The 13312-nt window shown below is 46.5% G+C and overlaps 1 long non-coding RNA gene across 1 annotated transcript; it reads left to right on the top strand.

Moving 5' to 3' along the window:
- Positions 1 to 5592: 5592 nt before the first annotated feature.
- On the top strand, positions 5593 to 11477 carry LOC105091388 (uncharacterized). The gene is made up of 5 exons (XR_004130752.2): positions 5593 to 6681; positions 7254 to 7394; positions 9764 to 9899; positions 10021 to 10108; positions 11020 to 11477. It is a non-coding gene; the product is annotated as an uncharacterized LOC105091388 (long non-coding RNA).
- The last annotated feature ends 1835 nt before the right edge of the window (positions 11478 to 13312 follow it).

Here is a 13312-nt window from a genome sequence, read left to right on the forward strand (position 1 = left end):
GAGTTTTCCTACATTCTCACAGTTTCAAATTTGCTCCCCACAAAAACCTTACTGAGCTTTACTAAGAAGCAAAGAATCATCTCAAAAGCCTTTAAGATATTTATAACAATAATAAACGTGTTTTTTGCCAACTGTTTTCACAGGCTTGGCTGCCAGTGCTTCAGATAATAACCACGTGAAGTAGGAGTTACCATCCTCATTTTCTAAATAACATCCCAGCCACCACCGTGGACTGAGTGCTCGATATGAACTAAGCTCTTTACACGTACGAAGTCATTTTAGTTGCACGAGCCGTGTGTAAGGGAGGCTGTGTTACTGTCTCTGGCTTCCTGATGAAGAAGTAAGCTTAGAGAGAGGAACCGAAACCCTCCATAGACAGTAAGTGCAATGATTGGATGGGGCTGTGTGTTCCAATAAAACTTTATTTACAAAACCAGGAAGTGCGCTCGCTTTGACCCCCAGGCTCTAGTTTGCCTACCTGGTTCCAGACCGTAAGACCTGCCTTCCAGTTAGGAAGAGTCAGGCCCTGGCAACGGCCTTCCTGCCCATCTCCCTGCTCCTGTGAGGTGACTGAGTTACATTTCAGAACAGAGACCAGTGGGCAAGGGGAGAGGTTGAGTTGGCCCCTCTTTCCTTGAAGGGATTATGAAGCTTTTGGAATTTACAACTATTAGGACTCGTTATTGGCTGCCATGATGGATCACCATGGGGACATTAAAACTGTCACTTTAATAGCTGTCAACTGAGTTAACTTTTACAGAAGAAGGTGTTATAGTTTAGGAAAATACCTCAATGGGGCATTTTGACAGTGGAAGGAACTTCTCTTTGGAGAAGGCACTTCTCTGTAGTTGGTGAGCATGGAAATAGAATGAAAAATGTCTCAAGGCAGAAGAAGGTTAACAGGAAGGGGAGGTGGAAATTTGTGTGTGCATGCGTGTGTGTGTGCACGCGTGCATGTGTGCACATGTGCAGAGAGAAGGTGGAGGAGAAAGAGATTTCCTAAAGACAGGAGGCTGGATTTCTGGCAGGAGAAGGGGACAGAAGGGAGGGCATGACTTTTTTTCCCTAACAATTTTATTGAGACATAAATCATTTACCATATAATTCCCCCGTTTCAAGTGCACAGCTCAGTGGCTTTGTATATTCAGGACTATGTGACCATCATCACAGTCACTTTTAAGACATTTTCATCACCTCAGAAGCCCCGTATCCTTTAACACACTACCCCCACAATCTTCCAATCCCTCCCCCAACCCTACTCCTAAACAATCACTAATCTGCTTTCTGTCTCTGTAGATTTGCCTGTTCTGGATATTTCGTACAGATGGAATCATATAGTATGTGAGCCTTTGTGACTGGCTTCCACCCAGCGTGATGTTCTCAAGGCCCATCCACGCTGGAGCACATGTCAGAACTTCATTCCTTTTTATGGCGAATAACATCCACATTTTATTTAATCCATTTGTCAGCTGACAGACATTTGGCTCTCATGCAGAACGCAGCCATGAATATTCATGTGTGAGTTTTTGTGTGGATGTACGTTTTTGCGTTTCTCTTGGGGGTTCTATCCAGGAGTGGAATTGCTGGGTCATATGCAGCTCCGCGTTAACACTTTGAGGGGCTGCCCAGGGCACAGCTCATAGTGCCTTTTTCAACCTTATGTGATGGAAATTTCCTGCGATGCTGAAAATGAGGAAGCACCCCGAATCCATCATCCAGGGTCAACCACAATCAACCTTTTGCTGGTCGTGTTCCTTCTGCCTTCCCTCCTCCACTGTCGCTTCCCACTGAGTAGCTGGAAGCCAGTTCCTACGCTGCACTTGATGGTGTTAACTTGGCTGAGAGATCAGTGTTTTCTTCCATACCAGACCTTCAGTCCAGGTCTCCTATACCCACCTCCTCATGTGGATGGACTTGGGGGACAAAGGAGGAATTGGGGCAGAGTCTAGATTGGGTCATTGTGAGGTGCAACAGGAATGCTCCTGAGTGACGCAGGGCTAGCTACACAATTTGCAAAATGAAAATGTGGAGCCCTTTGTTCAAGATTTAAGAAGCTCAAGATGACACCAGTAGAGCATTAAACCGAACGTAGACCCTGCTCAACTGCACTGGTCATGTGGCCATGAGGCCAGCAAAAGAGCACTCAAGCAGAACTGGTTCATTCGGTGCAGGAGTTTAGAGCCTTGGGTGTCTAGGAGAGACACAAGCACCCCTCTTCCCCAGTCCCTGGAAAGGTTCCGAGGGAAGCTGGGTCTCCCATGGCATGTAGGACAGGATTCAAGCCCATTCCATTTGAATCTCCAAAAATAAGATGACCCCAGTTGACATGTGGGTTATAAGTATATTAGAAAAATAGCCATCTGTCTTAAGCCTTCTTCCCTAAGAGCCTGCATTTGTTTTGTTTGGCCACACCATTTTGTCGTGTACTCTGATATCACAGCAAATGACAGGGCCAGTCTTCAGAACAGAGGCCTGCTGGTGAGCAAACAGTTCAGAGCAGGACCAGGGATGCCCTTAGAGGCAGGTGGCCACGGCAGACTTTGGCATCCAATCATGGCACCCAGTCCCTCCCAGCTCAGACAGAGCTCCATTATCCTCGAAGCATGGCCTCCGGCAGCAAAGGAACCTCATTTTCTGTGCTTATCTAGACTCTCAACCTAAGAATTCACCCAGAGATTCAGAGCCTACCTTGTGTATTGGGATGACACTCTAGGATGCACTCAGGCTAACAGGACCTTGTCGTGAAGGGGAACAGAACTCCACTGGGAAGGAGAGAGAGCGTGGAAGAGATGGACTCCTTGAGGAGAGAACAGATAAGGACTTTGTAGCTCCTCCTGTTCTCTGTGGGATGTTCAACCAATGAGTGAATGCTCATTCATTTATTCAATTATTTGAGTACCTACTCTGCATTAGGGGCTGTCCTGGGCATGCGCAATACGTCCCTACCCTCAGGGGCAGGAGAGGCCGTCATAAACCAAAGAAGAAAACGTTTTATATTTGATTAAAATAATGTCTTAACAATGGCAAAAAACAGCTACAAGTCTGAGTAAATCCCACTGGCAATTTGGGGGTTTATAGACAAAGTGGATCTTAAACCGAAGCCCAACTCAGGACTGAAGCAATTCTCGGCAGAGCGGATGCAGAAGCAGCCCAGCCAGGAGAAGGCCCCGGGGGAGGAAGTAGGTGGCTCTGGGTTTTGTTTTGGGGTTTTTTTCCCCCGCCAGCACTTTCTACCCCGCTTGTGGTAACGGACGCAGTGCCCAATGGGAATACAGCCAAAGGTGGCCCCTTACAACACCCAAGCCTCAGCTGTAGTCATTGGTCCAGGTGTGGGCGCGTGACCTAACATGGCCAATCACAGCTGCTCACTTCGAGGTGGGCCGCAGTGATTGGGCCAGGTGTGATCATGTGACCCAGCAGGGCCAGTCCAGGATTGTCCTAACTAGCTGGAGGGAAGGTTGCTTTTTCCCCACCCCCTCTCCAGCATCCAGAGCTACCTGTGACCCCAGAGACTGAGGCCAGAATGGAGGGAGGGATAAGGAAGGGACAGGATGGGGGGGATGGGGGATGGGTAGGGGAGTACGGGAGAGACCGGCGCTGTGTGCTGTCCCTGGATCCAAGAGCAGCCAGCCTCTCATTCATCATAGCTACATAAGGGATGAATCCCCCGTCTTGCCTCAGTCAGATCAACTGGTTTCTCGATGGCCCAAAGCATCCCAAAATTCAGGACTTGGGAACCGTTTCTCTCTCTCACATGGATTATGTGAAGCTAAATGGCGTATATTATCCTCAGAACTCATTTTCCCCTCGGTTTGCCTGCTGTGCTGGAGAACGAGAGATTCTCCAGACACATCTCCATACCCTGCCTCGACTGCCTCTCCCCCAGTTAATTTACCGCTGAATCAGAGCTAAACATTTGCTCCCGGACTTCTGGTCCTGCCCTCTTGCTGCTGGCTTCTGTCTCCTCGACCTCACTCCCAACACACACTCACCTCTCTGGCCCACCCTGCTCTCCACCAAGGACGGAGCCTGCAGCTTGTCCTGGCCTCTGCTCTGATCCCCGCCATGTTATAGTTGTAAAGGTTTACTTAGGACTCTGCCCCGCATGAGCGGTGACCTTGAGCATGGAGACCCAGGTGTCACTCATCTTTGCACCCTCAGCTGCTGGCATGCAGCAAGGGGGCAGCACCTGTGGGAGGGAAGGAGGCAAGGAGAGGAGGAGGGGAGACAGGATCGCTCATTCCTATTGATTCTGGTTGCTCACATTGTCACAGTCATGTTCTAGACTTGTTTCCTCTGCCAGATACTCTTCTGTCAGGAGGACACAGCTCATGCCTCACCTCCTTCAGGCCTCTCCTCCAATGTTACCTTCCCAGTGAACTACATTCTCCCAGACCCCTTTTTTCCCCTCTTTTTTTAATATCTATTTTATTTACTTTGTAGGGTTTTTGGTTTTTGGAGGGAGGTAATTAGGTTCATTTAGTTAGTATTTTATTTAGTTAGTTATTTTAATGGAGGTACTGGGGATTGAACCCAGGACCTCGTGCATGCTAAGCATGTGCTCTAACCATTGAGCTATACCCTCCCCCCTCTCCCAGTCCCCTGCTTGACCGCTGCCCCTCTTCCATCCTTTCTTGTTCTCTTTCTTCTTCCCATCCACCACCATCGGTCTTTCTCCATGTTTTATTTATTTTATTTACTGTCTCTCACTGAAGTGTCAGCTCCAGGTGGGCAGCCATCTTTGATTTTTTCTCCACTGTATCCTCAGCACCTACTAGGTGCTCAGTAAGTGTGGAATCAATGGATGAATTCACCAAAACCAGTCTTACCAAATTTGTTTCTCAAAGTACCGATGCACTTTATGCATTTCACATGTGTTAATAAAAGTCAGGTGATGTACTAGTTTCCTAGGGCTGTCATAACAAATTACAAGTGGAGTGGCCTAAAGCAACAGAAATGTATGATTTCACAGTTCTGGAGGCTGGAAGTCCAAAATCTGGCAGGGCTGAGTACCCCCCGAGGTGCTCCGGAGCAAAATCTGTTCCTTGTCTCTTCCAGCTTCTGGTGGCTCCAGAATTCCTTGACTTATGGCCGCATCACTCTGATCTCTGTCCCTGTCTTCATACGTTTTCTGTGTCTGTCTCTGCTGCTCTCATGTAAAGATACATGTAATTGCATTTAGTGTCCAGCCAAATAATCCAGGATGAGCGCCACCTCTCAACTCAAGATCCTTAACTTAATCTCGTCTTTTTCCATGTAAGGTAACCTGTAAAGGTTCTGGGGCTGAGAAGTGGGTATAGCTTTTCTTTCTCTGGGGGCCACTGTTCAGCCCACTATGTTATTTGCACGAAGACCAGAAAAGCAAAGATTCCCACTGCCACTCTGTTGGCCTGACAGATATGTAATGAGTATGTTGCTTCAGTCAGACCCTGGAAATGATTTTTAAAACACCATTTTATGTTTTTTAATTATCCCAATTAAAAAAATAATAATACCATGCTCATGATAAGAAACACAGTACAGAATTGTGGGAGATGCAAGAGCCCTTTGCAATTTTTCTCTAACTCCAATTTCAGTTTCTAAATGTAACCACTGTAGGCAGTTGGCATACTCCATAAATTTTCTAAGCATATTCGAGAGCATACACTTTTTTTTGCTCATAACATTAGGAAAATTGGGGGCATGACAATATATTCTGAAGACCTGACAGCCCTCCAATCCACCCCAATCTTTCTAATGACTTCTAGCAATGCACCATACTTAACCTGTCCCCTACTGGCCAACATTTCCATTCAACTCCAGGATTTTGCCATTATAACACATAGACTCCCTGGCACTTGGCCAAGTATATTCATAGGATACAGTCCTAGAATTGGGATGTCTGAGTCAGAGGATATGTGCATTTTTAATTTCTGTAGCTACTGCCCAGTACCCTCCACAAAGGTGGCATCAGCCACACACCCATCAGCAATACACACGTGAGGGTACCTGCTTCCATCACCCTCACCCACCCTGGCAAGGACGCAGCACGTCGGGGGAAGCAAATCCCAAATTCAGGTAAGTGGACTTTCCATGTGGGCCTGAGTAGGGGTGGACACAGCCTCCAAGGTTGTCCCTTTAGCCTGTGGAGGCGCTAAGCCATCCAGGGTTCTCATTTGGGTCTAATAAACAAAGGCAGGGCTTGGGGAGATGAGCCAGAACCATGCTGCGAGATGCCTTATGCAGCTCAGTATTTATTTCTTCAGTGCAGTTAGAACTTAAATATGGTCAAAACATATTCTTCTTTTAATTTACACAAACAAATATGTTCCCAGGCTGACACCTCTGGTGCCAAGTTTCTAGGGGAAATGAAATTCTACTATGAGATTATAAACCACTAGAGAAAAGATGAGGATGGAAAAGCCGCCGCCGTCAGCTTCGCGCGTCCGAGCGGGGCTGCTGAGAGATGTTTCAGAACCGGGCTGCTGCTTCTCAGTCTCTTTCTGTTTTTGTTGCAGATAAACCTGCCAGTAATTTTAGCAAATGAAACCTGGAATGCCTAAAGGCCAGAGGATGGAAAACGCTCCGGTTTTGATAAAAGGAGGTCTGCTCGGTTTGGACTCCTCCGTCCTGCTAGTCAGGAGACGCAAAGATTTATCCAGAGAGGGGCTGATGAACTGAGGAAAGAGAAATGGGGCCAATGTGAGTTGCCTTTCAAGAGCTGTGCTAATATAAAACCAAGCAACTTGAATTAGTTCCAAGAGGGGATTAAAGCAACATGTTATTTTGAGTGATTGCTTAATTTATTGAGCTGTGGCTAGATCTGTAATGAAATACAGCCCTTGCAACTGATAACCTCCTGCTGCAATTGAACTTCTACTACAATTAAGGAATATTCTCGGAGAGTTTCTCTGGAACAGCTCAGAATTTTTAGTCTGTGGTGGGGTGCTTCTGTGGACTCATTTTCCAGGCAAGCATTTTTTTTTTTTTTTTTTTGCCTTTAAAGAGTGACGGGTTTATGTTAATAAGGAAAATCAGCGGTGTTTTACTGAATGCCTTGTGTGCACTGGGCGCTTAACATACATCATCTCTAATCCCGACAGCAGCCCAAGGAAGTAACTCTTATATAAGTCCCCACTTTATAGCTATGAGGTTCCAAGATGTTAAATAATTTTCCAAAGTGGCGCTGTCCAAGATGGTAGCTACTAGGCACTTGGGGCTATTTCTGTGTATAATAGTTCACATTTTAAAAAATCTAAAAATTCACTTCCTAGGTTGCACTCAATAACTAGTTCAAGCGCCCAATAGCCACATGGGGCTAGTGGCCACCACACTGGACAGCGCAGAGCGCGACCGTTTTGATGACTGCAGAAGGTCCTGTGCCATTGACCAGTGCCGTTCCAGAGATTTCACAGGTAGAAACTGGCCGGGTCAGATTTCAAACCCAAACTAATGGGCTTTGAGGGCAGCATCTTCCACCCCGCCTTGCTTCCTTTTTCTCCTTTGGCTGAGAAGCAGGGACTCGAGCAGCGATTCTAAACCCTATGTGCGGCTGCACGTTAAAATTACCTGGACTGCTTTAAAATACAGTATCGCTGCTAGGCTCCCAGCCCTAGAGACGCTGACTGGTGATTGGGAGGGGTTTTTATAGTGTCCCGTGCAACTTAAGTGTGCAGCCAGGATTGAGGGCAGTTAGATGAGAGGGTCCACACACAGGATGGTGGAAGGAACTGGTTCGTCTGCCATGAGCATGTGGTCCTTTGTGGACCCTTGTGGACCCTGACCCTCTCTCAGAGCCACTCTTAAGCCTCCTGAGCCGTCAGAGAGCTCAGGTTCATTTCTGAGGGAAAGACTTGGGTACTTTCTCACATGCTTCCTGCTTGATGGATGGAGACACACAACCCAGAGCACTGCCATGGCAGAAAGGAGATGTGGATGTAAGATTACGGAGACGAAGTGAACAACTGGAGTCCCAAATTTGAATTGAAAGCATCCGTGTTTTGCCTTACAAAATAAAGCATGCGTTTCCTACCTCTGTTCACTGAAAAGCTGAGAAATAATGGGCAGTTCTGTAACAGTGAGCACCCCCAGCACCCACAGGGCGGTCTCTAAGCACCACTTCTAAGCAGATGTGCTCTGTGGAGGTTCTGTGGAGAGAGGGCTGATTCCAGGTCTGAGGCAGGAAATGTGTGAGATGAGCCTGGAACGTCTTGTCATCCGGTTGCACGGAAGCTGTCAGAGACTTTCGGGGACACGTCAAAAAGGAGGCAGGAAGGGAACATGAAGAGGCTCCCACTGGCCAAAGATGGGAGAGTTTGAGCATCGCTAAGAATAATAACTGCAAGGGATGGAAACGTGTCATAAACATCCAAGTCTGCAAGTCCACAATGATACTGAGAAAAACAGAAACTCACTTGTCATCTTTGGAGGAGGCTGGGAAACCAACCTCTTATTTTTGTCAAATAAAGGGAAAGAATCAAGCATTTGTCCTTTCTGGTATGAACCATACTCTACAGCAACCAAAGAGTTGATATGGGGAAGTTTCTTTATAGAAGAACCCCAGCTAACAAACAAAGACAGAAAGAGAGATGTAGTAAGCCACCATTTTGCAACCTCTCATGCATCTAGACAGCGATCATCAATGGCTGCCAACACCTCGAAGAGGGACAACCACACGTTACGTGCCTTCAAATAGAAATACGAGACAGCCACTGGGAAGGAGTCCTACACACACACACACACACACACAACTAAATCTAAGTGAATCTAAGTGAACTTCTAGATCTTACTACTGATTTAAAAGAAATATAATAGGGAGAGGAACACGTGTAACACCAAGATGGGGATGCAATAAGCAAAATCCAGATTGGGACATTCTACAGAACAACCAGCTCAGTTTCTTCAACAAATAAATTGCAAGAGAAGGAAAAGGGAGGGAGGGAGGGAAAACCCACAGATTAAGAAAGATATCAGAGACGTATCAACCAGTCACAATGTATGAGATTTATATGGATCCTGATGTTAACCAACTGTAGAGAAAACATTTATGAGACAACTAAAAAAATCTGAACACTAGATATTTGCTGATATTAAAGCATTACTGTCAGTTTTAGTAGGGGTGATGGTGGTGGAAAAAAAACCTTTTTATTTGGAGTTATATACTCAAATATTTGCAGAAGAAATGGGTAATGTCTGGAATTTGCTTCTAAGTATCTGGGATGAGGGAGGAGGGGAAGGGGGTATAGATGGAACAAGATTGGCCAAGAATTGGTGATTATTGGAGCTGGGTACTGGGTAACTGGGGTTTATTGTACCATGTACTCTACTCTTGTGTACACTTAAAGTTTTTTCCTGATAAAGATAAATAAGAATCAGCCTTTTCCTTCCCTTCTCTCAAGGGTATTGGTTTGGCCCGCCCACCCACTGCTGGCATCTCTGGGGCAAGCCTGGGGAGCAGGCTTGAGATACTTCTCAGCACATCATGTGTGCATATCCCCTCCTGTCTCCATGGTGACCAGTGAGGTGAGGAAGCAGCATCCAAAAGGCTCCTGTCCACATGAGGATCTGGCCAGGCTGCTGGCGTTGTGCCCGGCCCGCCATAGCTGCTCCCTTTGGAGAATTCCTAGTCAGATCATCACAGCCCCCAGATCTGCCTCCTTGTACCCCTCTGCCATCACCCTTGCCCTCCCTTTGACCCTCTGAGGAAGTAGAGGCCAATTAGTGGAGAGAACAGAACCCTGAATTGGATCCAGGTTCAAATTTTGACTTCTCCTCTTAATGGCAGGACCTTGAACTTCCCCGGGCCTCGATGTTCTCACCTGTAAAACGGGCATAATGTGACATCAACTAACTCAACAAATCTTTATTATGGGAGCACAGTGGCAAAAAGGACCTAGTCTCATGGAACTAGACACTTGGAGGTAAGAAGACAATTTTAAAAGTATGTACTAATGATAAAGGACAAGTTGTAAAAAATTTTTTTGAAAACTGGCAGTCAGTCCTTAGGACGTATAACTCTCAGTCATACTTCTCGTTGATCAGGATCTCCACACTTTCCAACGACTGAGTATCCAGCTCTGCCGGACCCACAGAATATTTTCACTTAACTGTGTGCTCATATTTCCATGAAGTAAGTGCTATTCTTCCCATTTCATGGGGGAGGAGCTAGGTATGGAGAGGTGAGGTGACTTGGCCACAGCTGCACTGTGGGTACACTGCCCTGTCGTCTTTGCTCAGCCTTGTGCATTGATTAAGCTCTGAAATGCAGTAGCATGGCCAGGAAACCAGAACTAACAGGAGACCAAGAGCTCTCCAGGTCAAACTCCGTTTTGCAAATGAGGAAACAGCGCCCAGAGAGGCCAAGTAACTTGTTCCAAGCCACACAGCCAACGAGCTGCTTAGCCTGTGTCCAGGCTGCTAGGGGAGAAGGTGCAGGGAAGTCTCACACGGTGAAGGAGGCTGACTCTTCCTGTCCCCTTTTTTTTTTCTTTTTGGTGGGGGGAGGTAATTAGATTTATTATTATTATTTTTTAATGGAGGTACTGGGGATTGAACCCAGGACCTCATGCATGCTAAGCATGTGCTCTACTACGTGAGCTATACCCTCCCTCATTACTGTCCCATTTAATCCTGTGCCAGGGTGGGGTGACCAGCCATCCTGGGATTTCCTGGGACTGAGGACTTTGGGCATTTAAGCCAGGAAAGTCCTGAGCTAACTGAGATGAGTTGATCATGCTGTTTCACAGTGAGGCATCTAAATGGATGTTTTCCAAGACATGTGGCTGAGAAGCAGCACCGAGTCCCCACAGAAATACGAGGGTTTCACGCTTTATATAATTAACTGATTAAAAAAAAAATTTTTTTAAGGGAGGTACTGGGGGTTGAACCCAGGACCCTGTGCATGCTAAGAAAGGGCTCTACCACTGAGCTCTACCCTCCCTCCATTACCTCATCATTAATATCTAGTCTCCCACCACCCCAGCTAGACCATCAGTCCATGGGGGCAGGGACCAATATGTGATGTTCACTTCTGTTTTACAGCCCCTGAGTCAGTGGTGACACATGAATGACACTCGACAAATAGTCATTGACGGACCAACCAAAGCTGCCATCACCTCTGACTGGGCCTCCATCCGAGACTGCAGAAATCCTCTGTAGCCACCGTGACCTCCAGTTCCCATTCAGACAGGCTAGTATCCGTGATGTCACACGACAGAAGGTGTTTCCAGAGAAAAACTGGCCAAGAGGCTGGCGGACAGGATCGGGTGTGTTTTTTCTTTAATTGTTGTACCTGTTCTGTCTGTTCTTTCTTGGCTCGGTTCACACACACACACACCCCACCCCAGCACCAGCTCAGGAAAAAACAAAACCAAAACAAAACATTACGGCAGAGGTTGAGCCAAGAAAGCTGGCTGGTTCCCTCTCTGCTTGTAATTAATGCTGAAAATGTTCATGACTTGCCTTGGCCACAGAGGTAATAATAAAATTATGCAGTCTGATTATTTGGCTACCAATTCTAATTCTTCTTCTTCTTCTTCTTCCTCTCCCTCTCCCTCTCCCTCTCCCTCTCCTTCTTCTTCTTCTTCTCCTCCGTCTCCTTCTTCTCCTTCTTCTCCTTCTTCTCCTTCTCCTCCTTCTCCTCCTTCTCCTTCTTCTCCTTCTTCTCCTTCTTCTTCTTCTCCTCCTTCTCCTCCTTCTTCTTCGTCTCTCCTTCTCCTCCTTCTCCTTCTTCTTCTTCTTCTTTTTTTCCTTCCCCTCTCCTTAAATTAATTCCAGAGTTCCTCCAGATTTCTCGTTGCTAAGCTATAAAGTTCCAGGTTTCGCAGCACCCGTGCTGATTGGCAGGGAGGCTCCGGGCAGCTCCAATCAGAAGCAAGTTGCTGAAAGGAGCATCCACATCACAGCTTGCCCCAGGGTTTTGGAATTTTCTCCCTGATGTTATGAGCCATCAAGGTCTTTGTCTAACTGTATAAAACCTGTTTTCTTGATATTGTCTGCCTCTCTCTCTGGAGTGCAGGCTGTTGAGGGGATGCCAGAGGTCCTGGAGGAACAGGGAATCCTCGGGTCGCCAGGTTGGGGTCTGCGACAGAAATATTAGGGTCTGTGATGGTTGACCACAGACGACAGCATGGTGCCCTGCCATGGGCAGGAGGATGCCTCAAACCGCCCCCCTCCCCAGACTGACCTCTCCCATGCCATTTCTTAAGCTTGGTGCAAAGCGAAGGAGGAAAAGTAGATGCCATGGAATGTGGTATTGGGGTAGAGGCTGCATGTAAAGGACCTTAAAACATGTAGATGGTAAGGGCACCACAGAGGGCCGTTCTCATGTTTCACCTCCAGAAACCGAATGCAAACAGCCACCATGAACTGAGTTCCTATCGCATGCCAGGAACTGTTTTCATTTTTAAGTCCACTCTGTTGAGGTACGAGTGACATGCAAAAAGCTGTCTGTGTTTAATGTATACAACTTGATGAGTTTGGAGATAAGTCTACACCTGTGAAGACATCAGCACAGTCTATACCATAAATATATCCACCATCTCCAAAATTCCCTCTCGCCTTCCTTATTATCAATTTTTTTTATTGTGATAGGAACATTTAACATAAGATCTACCCTCTTAGCAAAGTTTTAGGCATACAGAACAGTATTACTAACTATCATTACCATGCTGTACATTAACTCTCCAGGACTTAACTCATCTTGCCTAATGAAGCTTTGTACCCAGTATCTCCCTGTTTCCCCCTCCTCCCACCACCTGGCAATCCCGGTTCTGCTCTCTGGTTCTGAGTTTGACTATTAGATTCCGTATGTAAGTGGTATCATGTAGTATTTGTCCTGTGACTAGCTTATTTTACTGAGCATAATGTCCTCCAGGTTCATCCGTGTGTTCACATATTTCGGGATTTCCTCCTTTTTAAAGGCTGAATAATATTCCATTGTATATATCACATTTTCCTTTATCCATTCATCTGTCAATGGACATTTAAGTTGCTTCCACGTCCTGGCTCTTGTGCTAGAAACTTCACATACAACATCTCCTCCCATCCCAAAACTCTCATCGGACAGAGAACGGGATGGACGTCTGCTGGTTTTGCCTGCACTGCTTCACCTTTCACTAACAGGGGAGCCATGCCACAGGGGAAATCATGTGACCCAGACCTGGCCACAGTGATTGGCTCTGGGATGGGCACATGATCAAGCTGGGCCAATCAGAATCATCCTTGTGCCTTTTTTTTTTTTGCCAGAACTATAGGAAAAGAGCCCCTCTCTTACCACTGGATTTAAGGAGCTAGTGATGACTGTGAACACATGTGGAAGGTGCCTGAGGGAGAT

This window comes from Camelus dromedarius, chromosome 24, assembly GCF_036321535.1.
Source record: "Camelus dromedarius isolate mCamDro1 chromosome 24, mCamDro1.pat, whole genome shotgun sequence".
Classification (NCBI taxonomy): Eukaryota; Metazoa; Chordata; class Mammalia; order Artiodactyla; family Camelidae; genus Camelus; species Camelus dromedarius.